The sequence below is a fragment of the Chiloscyllium punctatum genome, chromosome 13 (genome assembly GCF_047496795.1).
Source record: "Chiloscyllium punctatum isolate Juve2018m chromosome 13, sChiPun1.3, whole genome shotgun sequence".
Taxonomy (NCBI): Eukaryota; Metazoa; Chordata; class Chondrichthyes; order Orectolobiformes; family Hemiscylliidae; genus Chiloscyllium; species Chiloscyllium punctatum.
Window position 1 is genome coordinate 91576046 of NC_092751.1, and position 14107 is coordinate 91590152.

Consider the following 14107-nt stretch of genomic DNA (forward strand, 5'->3'; position numbering starts at 1 on the left):
AGAGGCATAAATTGATCAACTCTGACAACAGTCTGTAAATTTTCACTTTCTCTGTCTCCATTAAATGGTTGCGAAATTCCCCATTATAGCTGTAGCATTGACTGAGACCTGGAATTTTGGAAACTCCTTTGGGAACAGTGCCCAGCTCCTTTGTGAATTTTATGGAATTCCCCAATACAATCCCAGACTTGGAGCTAAATAAACTGTTGAGAGTTCAGCTGGTTGCTTTTACCGAGATTTGCTGAAGTTTCTGGAAGTGTTTATAAAACTCTTCAATGCTCACATAAATTAAAGAATGTTTAAAATGGCAATGTTGCAAATATGCAGTCATTTCTTTAAGGAGATAAATAAATAATACATTGACAATAAATCCTCTGGCAAAACTTGCATTTTGCCCAACTTGTGTTCCTGACACTCAAAAATTTATTGGGAGGAAAAGATAAAATATGTATTCAGTGTGAGGTAAAGACGGAAAGCAGTAGTGTTTTTTGAAAGACGGAGGCAACAAAAGGCATTAGAATAACACGAATCTGTAAACAGACGTGTAAAGGACATGGAAGATTAACTTGCCAAGAGCTGCCCGATTTTACCTTGTGAAAACCTTGTTGATTCTTCCTGGACTGTTTCGATTTCAGTTCATGACCTCAACCTTCAGGCACTTGGGCCATGATCTCGACGGGATGTTCTTCCGAGCTTTTGGAGGAGTTGTGATGGAAATCCCGACAACCAGACTTCCTTCCTTGCCAAAGTTGTTTTATATCCACCAGGCTTCCTGCCTTGGTACTCAATTTGATAGACTCCTTGGAGTGGGGGGGGGGGGGGGGAGTGGGGGGAGTGGGGAGGGCAGGGGAGAGACTTGTTGTGGTGATCAGTTGCTGCGGAGACTTGGTCAGACAAAACTGACCAATGATGTGTGGAAGCAGTAGCGACCTGTGCATTTTTCCAATGGGTGTTGTAGCCTGGTCCTATGGACAGTGGTGGTAGAGGCTCGAATTTCTTCATAGCACCATCGCTGGCCAGGAATCTCTCCCATGCCCGGCCTCTTGCAGGGTAAAAATCAACCTGTTCAAGTACGTGTGAACTTATCTTTCCTGGGGCAAGGCTGGCATCTGGTGTTTCTGGCTCTGATAGACATGGGTGCCACCCATTGTATGCCACAAGACCTGGAAGATTCTATTGTGGAGTCTGCCAGCAGATGGAGAACTTGCAGCCGGTGTTCCCAAACCCCATGAAAAGCAGGCTAAACCCAGATTAGAAACGGAGGCATGCAGGCGCATTCTTAAAAAACTTGCACACCCCTCGAACCAGGTCCTTTATGAACTCGTCCCCATCCTCTGTTAAAACTGGAAGTTTGGCCTTGCTCTGACTGACATGTGCTGGCCTACCTGGAAATGCACAATACAGTTTCATCGTTGGTGTGGTTAGGAAATTGAGCTGATTGATACAGAGAAGGATTGAAGACAATGGCCTATATCAATGATGTGTTGCGTTGGGTGCTGCTATTTAGCACCATCTAATTAAATCAAATCCCATGTCATTACAATATGGATTTTATCGTGCAATGTCAGTAGAAGCCCCTTCAACTACATTTTCGATTTAAAATGGGGTACTTTGAATTTCTTGAATGTATTAATTTGAAGTGTATTATTGATTTCTTGACCAAAACACACAATCAAAGGCGAGGCCTCAAGGCATTAAATCACTTTATTATTTATGAATTCACTGGATGCAGGCATCATATTTACTGCCGAGCCCTAACTGCTCTCGAGAGGTTGCTGGTGAGTGAGAAATGCTGCAGCCTTTATGACAGAGGGGTGTTAGGGAGGGAGCACCAGGATTTTGACTCCATGCCAGTGAATTAATGGTGTTATAGTCCCAAGTCAGGAGGGTGTAGGGGATTAGAGGGGGCACTTGCAGGTGGTGCTGTCCCCATGTATCTGCTGTACATTTCCTTCTGGGTGGTGGAGTGGACAGGATTGAACCCTGCTCCTCAAGAGCCTTGGCGAGCTCACATGCAAGTTTGTCAAACTGCTAGAGGCTGACTCATGACATTATTGAAACAGTTCCAGAACACTGTATTAACAGATGCACAAACAAAGATGAGAGCACTAAACGCAGCTGAAATACTATATGTGAGGTTATCTAGTTTGGTTGGAAAAACAGGAGGTTATTATTTGAATGGCAATAAATTGGGAAAGGTAGATGGGTAATGAAACCTGGGTGTCGCTGAAAGTAAGCGTTCAGGTGCAGCAGGGATGAATAATGGCAAATGGTTAAATAAAAATTAAGAATAAGGTGGCACAGTGGGTTCAGTGGTTAGCACTGCTGCCTCACAGCACCAGGGACCTGGATGCAATTCCAGCCCCAGGTGACTGCCTGCATGGAGCTTGCAGGGTCTCCACATGTCTGTGTGGGTTTCCTTCCACAGTCCAAAGATGAGAGTGTGGTGCTGGAAAAGCACAGCAGGTCAGGCAGCATCCAAAGACCAGGACAATCAACATTTTGGGCATAATGATTCCTGATAAAGGGCTTATGCCCGAAACATCGATTCTCCTGCTCCTCGGATGCTGCCTGACCTGCTGTGTTTTTTCCAGCACCACTCTAATCTCGACTCTGATCTCCAGCATCTGCAGTCCTCACTTTCTCCACAGTCCAAAAATATGCAGGCTAAATGAGTGGGCCATTCTAAACCGCCTATAGTGTAGCCGAGGAGGTTTAACCATGGCAAAATGTGGGGTTATGGAGATGGGGATAGAGGCTTTGGTCTGGGTGGAAGCTCTTCAGAGACTCATTGTGGACTTGATGGGCCAAATGGCTTCTTTCTGCACTGTTAGGAAGCTAGGATTCCTTGGCCCATATGGAGAAGATCTTGATTGGACTTGATGGTTCAAGTGGCCTTTTCTCTGGGTGAAGCATCCCATAAAGCATTGCCTCATATCTTTTAGAGTCGAGAGTGTGGCGCTGGAAAAGCACAGCAGGTCAGGCAGCAGCCAAGGAGCAGGAGAATCAATGTTTCAGGCATAAGCCCTTCATCAGGAATCAAGGTAGATTAGGTGGCAGTGCATGGCTGCGAGTGGGGAGTGGAGGATCCAGAATGAGAACCTTTTCTGAAGGTTTCAGATTTTTGCTATGTTCTGGTTGTCTTGTTTGGGTTCAAATCATTCAGATTTGTCGCAGCCCCTATGTCCTTTCGGTCGAGAATGGTTAGATTAGATTCCCTGCAGTGTGGGGACAGGCCCTTCAGCCCAACAATTCCACACCGACCCTCCAAAGAGTAACCCACCTAGACCCATTTCCTGCTAACTAATGCACCCAACACTACGGGCAATTTAGCATGGTCAATTCAGCTGACCTGCACATCTTTGGACTGTGGGAGGAAACCGGAGCACCCGGAGGAAACGCACTTAGTAACAGGGAGAATGTGCACACTCCACACAGACAGATACCCCAGGCTGGAATCAAACCTGGGTCCCTGGTGCTGTGAGGCAGCAGTGCTAGCCACTGAGCCACCGTGCCACCCCAAATTAACATAGAGTCATAGAGATGTACAGCATGGAAAATAACCCTTCAGTCCAACCCGTCCAGGCCGACCAGATATCCCAACCCAATCTAGTCCCACCTGCCAGCACCTGGCTCATATCCCTCCAAACCCTTCCTATTCATATACCCATCCAGATGCCTCTTAAATGTTGCAGTTGTACCAGCCTCCACCACATCCTCTGGCAGCTCATTCCATACACATACCACCCTCTGCATGAAAAAATTGCCCCATAGGTCTCTTTTATATCTTTCCCCTCTCACCCTAAACCTATGCCCTCTAGTTCTAGACTCCCCGACCCCAGGGAAAAGACTTTGCCTATTTATCCTATCTATGCCCCTCATAATTTTGTAAACCTCTACAAGGTCACCACTCAGCCTCCGATGCTCCAGGGAAAACAGCCCCAGCCTGTTCAGCCTCTCCCTGTAGCTAAGATCCTCCAACCCTGGCAACATCGTTGTAAATCTTTTCTGAACCCTTTCAAGTTTCACAACATCTTTCCAATAGGAAGGAGACCAGAATTGCACGCAATATTCCAAGAGTGGCCTAACCAATGTCCTGTACAGCCGCAACATGACCTCCCAACTCCAGTACTCAACACTCTGACCAATAAAAGAAAGCATACCAAACGCCTTCTTCACTATCCTATCTACCTGCGACTCCACTTTCATGGAGTTATGAACCTGCACTCCAAGGTCTCTTTGTTCAGCAACACTCCCTTGGACCTTACCATTAAGTGTATAAGTCCTGCTAAGATTTGCTTTCCCAAAATGCAGCACCTCGTATTTATCTGAATTAAACTCCATCTGCCACTTCTCAGCCCATTGGTCCATCTGGTCCAGATCCTGTTGTAATCTGAGATAATTCTACTGTATCCATGTTATGCATTGTATTGCACAAATTTTCTTATTCCATTTTCCTCAGAATTTTGTGATGATATTGAAAAATGAGTCAATAAATGCCAGTGTGCAGAGACGGTGGAAATGTCTGTGGTTACCCATTTCTTATGAACAAAGAAGTTAATCGGAAAAAGAGGACAAAGGAACTGAGCCACAGAAGCAAGTATAAGAAATTAGATAAGAATTAGAGAGTGGCCTGCTTGCTGGAGACTTCTAGTTGAGAAAGCACAATGGCTTGGGCAGCACAGTGGCTCAGTGGTTAGCACTGCGGTCTCACAGTGTCAGGGACCTGGGTTCGATTCCAGCTTCAGGTGACCGTCTGTTTGCACATTACACCCTGTGGGTGCTGCAGTTTCCTCTCACAATCCAAAGGTATGCAGCCTAGGTGGATTGGCCATGGGAAATGTAGCATAGGGAGGAGTGGCTGGGTGGGGGCTTTTTGTAGAGTTGGTGTGGACTCAATGGGCCTCTTTCCACACTGTCGAGACTCTGTGAGCAAAAGGCAGCTGAGGGGAGAAATGCCAATTAATCTGACTAGCTGAAGAGAAGAATTTCCTATGTACTGAATATTGCCACATAAACAAGTTCAGCCAGAACGAATAAAGAACAGCTGCTGTTTATCTAATATTTAGTTTAAAAGCCTTGCAATTCTTCCAGCTTCTGTGCTTCTAGCCGTTTGATGTGGTTTTTGGTGAATGATTAATCCCATGAGCAAAGACTGAGCTGAGCACTGAGAACTTTTCCTTCAGTCCTTGGAGATTGAGTACTGGACCTGTCCTTTGAGCATCAGGGTAACATCCCGAACCCAAACATCCCGTCCCTGAAATGTGGACAAGGAGCCGGCACTGTGTTCATCGAGATCTTGCTTGCGCAGCTAATTAATGACAAGAAGGTGGGTCTCCTGTACAATTAAAGATGGTAGGCAAATTCGGGAAGCTAGAGAGTCAATCGGAAATCTTGATACAAAGCTGTAGCCATCTGTGGGCCATGGTGGGTCGGAGAGAGGACCCTCCATTATAAGGCATCCATCATTCCAACTTCTGAAAATGGATTAGTCTTTGCAGCAGGGCTACTGCTGTTGGGTGGAGTTGCGGGGGAACGGGGGGTGGGGGGGAAGCGGGTGTGAGAAACCTTCGTAAGGAAGCCTCTATCTCTTGCTGCACTCTGACACATAGAGATGGGGGCCTTGCCATGGCTGAAGTGCTGATCACTGCCCTACCACAGTCTGTCTCCAGAGCACTGCCACCAGATGGGGTAGCCAGCAACACCCACATACCATGAATAAAAAAGTCATAGAGGATCATAGTGATACATCTTAACAAATAGTCAAGCATTGCCATTGTGGTATTGTATGTCAGAATGTCATTTACTGCAGAAGTAAGCTCCATTTCCCTTGGGGCTTCATAACTGAAAGTGTGTCCGGGTATGTAAGTCCCAATGGAAATAGGTCTTGTTGGGATGAATGTCTCTCCTCTGGTGTTGGTTAATTTAATCTAGTTCCCCTTGCAACATTTTTCAGACAGGGATTCTGATTCCGTTTCAGTAATTGTCTGCAACTAGAATATTGACCAACAACATGGAATAGAGCAGATGGCTGGCTTGACCTAAAAATGAAGAAGAAATTCGCAACACCTCCCAAGGTAAGGCCAGTAGTCTTTGCGCTAACCTTTAACAAGTTTACTTCCATCCTTTTGAATGGTTCCTGGCGTAACTGCTGTGGTATGTCTAACCAAGAATGGGCATGAGAAAAGGAGTCAAAGAACTCGTGGGGGTAGCATTGTCTTATCACTGGCATGTACCTGACTCTCGAACCATAGCCTCATGACTGGAGTTTCATCTGGGACCTGTTTCCAGCAGAACGCTGCTCCTGAAGAGCCACAAACCTCACCTTGGAGAAAGTGAAGACTGCAGGTACTGGAGATCAGAGTTGAGAGTGTGGTGCTGGAAAAGCACAGCAGGTCAGGCAGCTTCTGAGGAGCAGGAGAATTGGCATTCATCAGGAAGGGCTGATGAAGGGCTCTGGCCCAAAACATGAATTCTGCTGCTCCTTGGGTGCTGCCTGACCTGTTGTACATTCTTGACACAAGCTCACATTGTACCATTCCTGTGACCAGGAGCTGTGATCGTAGCCTGTCCCACTAACATCGTTCTCTCCATCTCTCTCTCTCTCTCTCTCTCTCTCTCTCTCTCTCTCTCTCTCTCTCTCTCTCTCTCTCTCTCTCGTGCACGCTCTCACTGTCTCTCTCCACATTGACATGCCATGTGTTATAAGTAATGCTAGCACTTTTTAAATATCAGTAATTCAGCAGACACTGAATCAACCACAAGACAGAGTACAGTAGTATATATGTTACAAACTGATGACGGTCTGTTGAGCATTTCTATAGTGAAGTTCCAAATATGGCAGGACAATAAGAATAGCAGTCTCTCATTAAATCCTTAAGATCATAAGACATAGGAGGGGGAATAATAGGATTAAACGTTTCCCCTTAATAGAGGGCTCAGTTGCTAGGGGACACAAATTTATAGTAAAGGGCAAGAGGTTTAGAGGGGATTGAAGGAGAATATTTTTAACCCAGAGTGTGTTAGAATACTGGAAGTTACTGCCTGAAAGGATGGTTGAGGCAGGAATCATCACAATATTGAAGAAATCGCGCTCCAAAAGCTAATGCTTCCAAATAAACCTGTTGGACTAGAACCTGTGATCTTTCACATTGATGACATATTTGTGTCATGATTGTAATGAGGTCAGCCAGATGGACCTCATAGAATATGAGTTCCCTGATTGGGGCTGTTAATCTGGTCCAATCAGGGAGCCCTGGTTGACAGATAGGAAGAGGAGTGTCAGACACCCTGAGAGCTGATTCTGAGGGAGCTGGATCAGTGTCAAGGTCTCTCCATTTGTGTCAGGGGACTGACTCTGAGCTGGCTGGGCCACATCCAGTGTGTACTGTTGCTGTTGGTTTGTGATTTCTTTGGGGAACCGGATTTCTAAACTGGCCGATCAACACAGCCAGTTTGTTAACTGGCATATCTTAATTTAAATTGAGGACTGATTTCTCAAATGGCTAATTTACACAGTAAATGTGTTTCAGGTGTAACTCAGTTCTCTTACGGGAACTGTTGTTTCATTGGCTGGTTACAGCCTGTGTATCACTCTTTTCTGTTTTACTTTGAGAAAAGGACTGTGTTGATTTTTGTGGCAGGGCTTAGCTCTTGCGCTCTAGTTTTCTTTGTTTTTATTTACATGTTTTCACTTTTTTTGATGTTTGGACTGAGCCCCCGATGAGAAAATACATCTTTCCAGATGAGTTGCTCCTGGGGGTCGGCCTGGCCCTTGTCAGTGGACAAGGCCTCTGTACAGACTGAACACCCATGTGTGTGCTAGGAGGTGAGCATTTGCTGTGTCCTTGAGTTTGGGAAATGGACTCTGCCTTCAGGAGTGGGTTCTGCCTTCAGGAGTGGACCAAACCCCTGCCAGTCAACTGCACCTTCACAATGTACTGTGTTCCTGTGAGTGGGCCTGGTTTTCTGTAGGGTAAACTAAGCCTCTATGGAGACTGAACTCCAGCGTGTGCGCTATGGGCTGTATATTTGCTGCCTTCAGGTGTGGACTCTGCCTTTGGTTGTGGACTATTTCTGACAATGCATTCTGGGAATGGACTCTGCATTTTGAAGAGAACTGTTTATGGTAATGGACTCCATGCACCAGAAAGGACTCTGTTTGTTGGGAATTGACTCTGTCTTGTTGGGGTTATTATCTGCGCTGGCTTGTGTGTCCCTGGGTCTGGTAGGCCTCACTGTGAACTGGAGGCTCACAGGTCGTCCTGAACACTGTCACCCCAAGAGCTGGAGGGTGGGAAGGTCATCCTGTGCACTGGAAGGTGGGTAGGCTGCCCTAAAAGCCAGAAGGTGGGCAGGCCAGCTGGATGCCAGTCACCCCAAGAGCTGGAGGATGGGTAGGCCGTTCTGAACGCTGTCGTCCTGAGAAGGGGTAATCAAGATTACCCCAGGGGTAATCACTGTCCTAGAGGTGGCCGAAAGGTGTGTCAGAACAGCCGAGAGCCAGAAGGTGCATAGGGGCAGGCTGAGATCCAGAAGGTTTGAAGGCTGCCCTGTGCCCTGTTGTTCCAAGGAAGGAGACGGGCTGTCCTAGAGGTGGTCGGAAGGTGTGTCAGGGCAGTCCACAAGCCGGATGGCGCATCAGTGTGGATGAGTGCCAGATGGTATGTAGGGGCAGACCAAGAGCCAGAAGGCGGGTACGCCATCCTCAGCACTGTCACCCTGGGCAGGTACCGGGGCGGGATGGCCTAGAGGTGGCCAGAAGGTGTGAGGGGCGGTGAGGGAAGCCAGAAGGTGGGTAGGCCGTCCTGACTGCTCATCCTGGGACAGTTGGGGAATCAGGACTGGCTGTCCATGAGGTGGCCAGAAAGTGTGTCAGGGAGGGCCGAGAGCCAGAAGGGAGGTAGGGGCAGGTTGCCTTTGAGTGGCCGAAAGGTGGGAGGGAACTGGAGGCTTGCTGGTGTGTCTGTATTCTATGCACTTCTTTTTACTTAATTGGACTGTCTTATGTATTTGCTATTGTTTTGTGATGACTGAAAGTGGGGTTTGAGGTTTCTCCTCATTTCCGTGAAAACTGGTTGAATGATAGGGTTTAGGTTCTGGATTAGTGGTGCTGGAAGAGCACAGCAGTTCAGGCAGCATCCAAGTAGCTTCGGGGCCTGGCTTTGCCATTCCTCTCCCTTGTACAATGTTGTTTCTCTGTGTACAGCTGTTAATGTTAATTGTTTTGTAAACTGTGTTGTTTAATAAAATTTTAAAAAGGAACAGGAGTGTCAGATACCCTGTTCTCCCTGAGAGTTAGTTCTGAGGGGGCTGGATCAGTGTCAAAGAGTCTCCTCACGTGTAATTAGTGGGTGACTTGGTGAAAGGATGTCAGCTTCTGTGGAGTTATTTCAATTTGGATGATCATTTGAAACACCATAGTATATAAGACAATAAACTAAGTGATAGATTAATGAGGATAAATTAGTGCTTGATGACTGGCATGGACAAATAGATTGAAGAGCCTTTTTTCATGCTATAACACCAAGACTAAAGCATTTGGCCCATCGAGTTTAACACATGGAAACCATGAATTATGTTAGTAGTAGTCTTAGATTCATATGTAATGATTGATAACCTCATAGGGATTTCTTCCCAGCTTGGTCTTTCATGCTTTCCCACTAGATAATTTGCTTGGCTCCCCTTAACTGCAATGGGTTACTCATACAATAATTAATGGCTCAGTTATAAACCAGATTAATGAGTCTTATTAGATGGGATAACCTAAGGCAATCATCAGATCAAGTTTCCTCTTTACCAGAGTAATAAAGAGAAATTACCGAGGTCATTAACCTGGAAGGCTGGACCCAGTTTGTGGGGTGCTTGAGCTTCCTGGCTTTGTCCAAGTCTAATCCGACTCCAAAAAAAAACTCCAATTGCCATTTTTAGTCATCAAAAAAAAAAGTTTACTGCTCAAAATAATAATGTCATGATTTTAAAAAAACCTCGGAGCCCCGAAAATCCTCAAGATTATCCTCCCATTTACCGCCCACTCTCAGCCTGTTAGAATTGGGGTATTTACGATGCAGACTAGGGAAAGTCCTTTATTGGGTATAAAACATGATAGTTTCAGCCTCTGACGTTTTTCCCGTTCTGTTGATGTATACCCATAGTTCCCACACCCTGAGGAAATTTAGGGAGGGTTTTGAGCCAAGACTCATTTTCATCAGAATTATTTCACGTGAGGTAACGTAACAACATGTTTTGAGAGTTATATGGTTGTGTACTACATATTTGAATGAAAAATAATTGCCAAATTGATTTGACACAAAGAATTATTCAATAATACCTTGGCCAAGTTAGGATGACTGGATTAGTCACCTATAATCTGTCTTATTTATTAGAGTGCAGGTGTCTTGTGTAGATCATCAGTTTATGAATCATTTCAATGGAAAATAATCACATAGTCCATTGCAGGAAAAAAAACAGGAACTTAGCCACAGGGTATTACACTAGGAATTCTAATCATGCTCAATCTACTCCAATATGTCACCATCATGTGATTTCAATGGGCTCAATCTTCCCGTGTTCAGACCAAGAGTCAGCTTTGGGGAATTCCATGCAGGATCACCCTCGGTTGGTCTTGGCAACTTTTCTTACTTCACTAACTGCACACCCAACCTCCCCTTGTCTAATTTTACACTCGGCAGAAGTGGAGGTGCTCACCATTGCCTGGGGTTTGCAGTGTTCGCACCACAAGAGCCACCGTTTTAAAAAAAGTACTTCAATGTTTGAATTCTGCAAGCTAGGATCTGATCTTTAATCTGTTGGTGTGGAATAGGACTTGAAGTGGCCCTCAGAGGCAAGTTGTCACTCACATTACAGACTAGGATCTGGAGGTCTTTGTGGACATGGTGAAGGAACCATCCTCTTTCCCCAGTAGAGATGACCAGAGCAGCAGACTGGTCTGAAGTAGCTATCGGGTCAATGCAGTGTCCATGGTCTCGAGGATGCACAGCAATGCTGCAAGATAGTGCTACAAGGGCAGTATGGTGGCACTGCTACCTCACAGCACCAGGGACCCAGGTTTGATTCCAGCCTCAGGTGACTGTCTGTGTGGAGTTTGCACATTCTCCCTGTTTCCTCTGGGTGCTCTGGTTTCCTCCCACTGTCCAGATATGTGCAGAGTAGATGAATTGGCCATGCTAAATTCAGGGATGTGTAAGTTAGGGATAAATGTCGAGTAATAGTGTAGGGGAATGGGTCTGCACGGGTTACCTTTTGGAGTGTCAGTGTAGATTTGTCGGGCCAAGTGGCCTGTTTCCCCACTGTAGGGATTCCATGATTCTATGATGGTTAATGATCTGACCTTCTGCACTCTGCAAGGCTTGTATGTACTACCTCACTCTCACTCGAATTCTGCTACTGCAACCATCTTCCACCAAAGTTCACGGTCCACTTTTCTCATGATTACATGTAACATCTTTGTTCAACTGACCTCTTTCTTCACGTCCTCAAACTGTTAAACTTCCTTCTGCATTTCATCCTCACCCACCACCTCTCCAACCAGATGGGTCGGCCCTTTGCACACTGACCATGGCCCAAGACCCAGGTGAGACCAAAAACCTGACTGACTGTGGCCAACCCCCAGACTGTGTTTGGATGGAGCCCTTGATTAATGTGACGGTAACCAAGGACCACTAAAGACATAGGGGATGGGACACTGAGTAAATGTAAAGTTGGTAGCAATGACCAATCATATAGAGAAGGAATGCTAGGACAGTCCAATAGGCAGAGAGGCCATGGGTAGAATAAGGCACATGAGAGGTCCAGAATGCCATATTTTATCTATTTTAATGCAAGGAGCCTGACTGGTAAGGCAGATGAAATCAGAATATGTTATTGTTGCAATCTGTAAGACAAGGTTGAAGGAAGGACTGGACAGGAAACTCAGCATTCCAGGTATAGACGTTTCAGGCGTGATAGAGGGCTAAATAAGAGAGGTGAGAGCATTGCATTATTGTTAAAGGAAACACGTCAGTGCAGTATTGAGGGAGGACATCCTAGAAGTGTCTTCAAATAAGACCATCTGGGTAAAAATTTTAAAAAAGGGGTGATTAACTTTCTGGGGTTGCTACAGGCCTCCCAACCTTTCAGAGGGGCAGACATAAAGTCATAGAGATGTATAGTACAGAAACAGACCCTTCGATCCAACTCATCTGGGCCGAACAAATATCCTAAATTCATCTAGTTCCATTTGCCCATATCCCTCCAATTCTTCCTATTCATCTATCCATCCAGATGACATTTAAATGCTGTAATTGTATCAGCCTCCACCACTTCTTTTGGCAGCTCATTCCATACACGCACCACCCTCTGCATGGAAAAGTTGCCCCTTAGGTCCCTATTAAATCTTTCCCCTCTCACCCTGAATCTATGCCTTTTAGTTTTGGACTCCCCCACGATCCATGCCCATCATGATTTTATAAGCCTTTATAGAGGTCACCCGTCAGCCTCCGACACTCCAGGGAAAACAGCTCCTGCCTATCTAACCTCTCTCCACAGCTCCAACCCTGGCAACATCCTTGTAAATCTTTACTGAACCCTTTCAAGTTTCACAACATCCTTCCTATAGCAAGGAGCTCAGAATTGCATGCAACATTCCACTCGTACAGCCGTAACATGACCTCCCAACTCCTATATTCCATGCACTTAGCAATAAATACAAGCATACCACACGCCACCTTCACTATCCTATCTACCTGCAACTCCACTTTGGAGGCAAGTACATCTGCAAATCACAGAGAGGTGAAAGAGAAACAGGGTTATAGTTATAAGAGATTTCAACTTTGCTAACCTTAGCTGGGATCGCCTCAGTGTGAAAGGATTAGACAGTGTTAACTAGTTAAAGTGCATCAAGGAGAGTGATTTGTGCCAGTACGAAGACAGTCCTACAAGGGGATAGACTTAATCCCCAAGTAATGAAGCCAGTCAAATGGTTGAAGTTTCAGTGGGTGAGTATTTTGGGGATAGTGACCATAACTCCATAAATTATGGAAAGGGATTAGGATGGTTCAGAAGTTAACTGTTTAAATAGGGGGAAAGCCTATTCAAAATCTTTAGGCAGGGTCTGTTAAACATGGACGAGGAGTAGCTACTTGCAGGTGAGTCTACATTTGGAAAGTGGAGGTCTTTTGAAAGTAGGAGAAAGTGAGGACTGCAGATGCTGGAGGTCAGAGCTGAAAAATGTGTTGCTGGAAAAGCACAGCAGGTCAGGCAACATCCAAGGAGCAGGAGGATCGACGTTTCGGGCATAAGCCGTTCCTATAGCAAGGAGATCAGAATTGCATGCAACATTCCACTAGTGGCCTAACCAATGTCCTGTACAGCCATAACATGACCTTTTAAAAGTAGTACAGTGAGAATTCAGGGCCAACGTGTTCCTCTAAGGGCAAGGGCAGCAAATCCAAAGAATCCTGGATGTCAAGGGGTATCTAAAATTCGATAAAGAAATAGAAGGAAATAGATGTTCAACACAGTACCTGGAAAACAGAGGAGACCCTTCAAAAGTAGAGTAAATGTAGGATGTTGCTTAAAAAGGAAATTAAGAGGGCAAAGAGAGGCTACAAAACAACCTTGGCAGGTGGGATCAAGGAAAACCCCCAAGGCATTTCAGAACTATATTTGAGGAAGGGGATTATCGGGAAAGGCGGGACCTATTAGAGATGAAAGGAGTACTCTGTGCATGGATGTGTGTGAAGTCTTCAATGAATACTTCTCATCTGTATTCACAGAGGAGAAAGACATTGTAGCCAGGCATCTCACTTGGGATGGAGAGGTTATAGAATGAATTAAGATTCATAAGAAGGAGTTATTAAATACCAAAGCAGGCATAAAGATGCAGAAGTACCAAGGGCCAGTTGAGATGTATCCCAGTCTGAGAGGAAGCAAGGCAGGGGATTGCAGGAGCCCTGGCAGAACGCTTTAATACTTCGCTGGTCACAGGTGGAGATGATGGGAGGATAGTTAATGTGGTGTGTTTGTTCAAAGAGGGCAGCAGGGATAGGCCAGGTAATTACGGCTAGGCAGACATCAGTGGTTGGAAAACTATTGGAAGCAGTTTTGA

At 45.6% G+C, this 14107-nt stretch overlaps 2 protein-coding genes across 19 annotated transcripts in view; one reads left to right on the plus strand and one right to left on the minus strand.

The window, feature by feature from the left end:
- The window catches only part of LOC140484647 (C-X-C motif chemokine 2-like), a 28254-nt gene extending 27549 nt beyond the window's left edge, over positions 1-705 (minus strand). The window contains exon 1 of the mRNA XM_072583211.1: positions 591-705. The gene's annotated coding sequence lies outside the window, so the exon portion shown is untranslated. The remainder of the gene's footprint in view (positions 1-590) is intronic.
- Positions 1-14107, plus strand: part of rassf4a (Ras association domain family member 4a) — a 274406-nt gene that overhangs the window by 59442 nt on the left and 200857 nt on the right. For 4 of the 18 annotated variants that reach the window (XM_072583215.1, XM_072583214.1, XM_072583229.1 and 1 more), the window contains exon 3: positions 5981-6077. The exons of 12 other annotated variants lie outside the window; for them this stretch is intronic. The gene's annotated coding sequence lies outside the window, so the exon portion shown is untranslated. Of the gene's footprint in view, positions 1-5956; positions 6078-14107 lie in introns of all 18 variants that reach the window. 2 more of the 18 variants (XM_072583220.1, XM_072583219.1) reach the window with 1 other exon arrangement.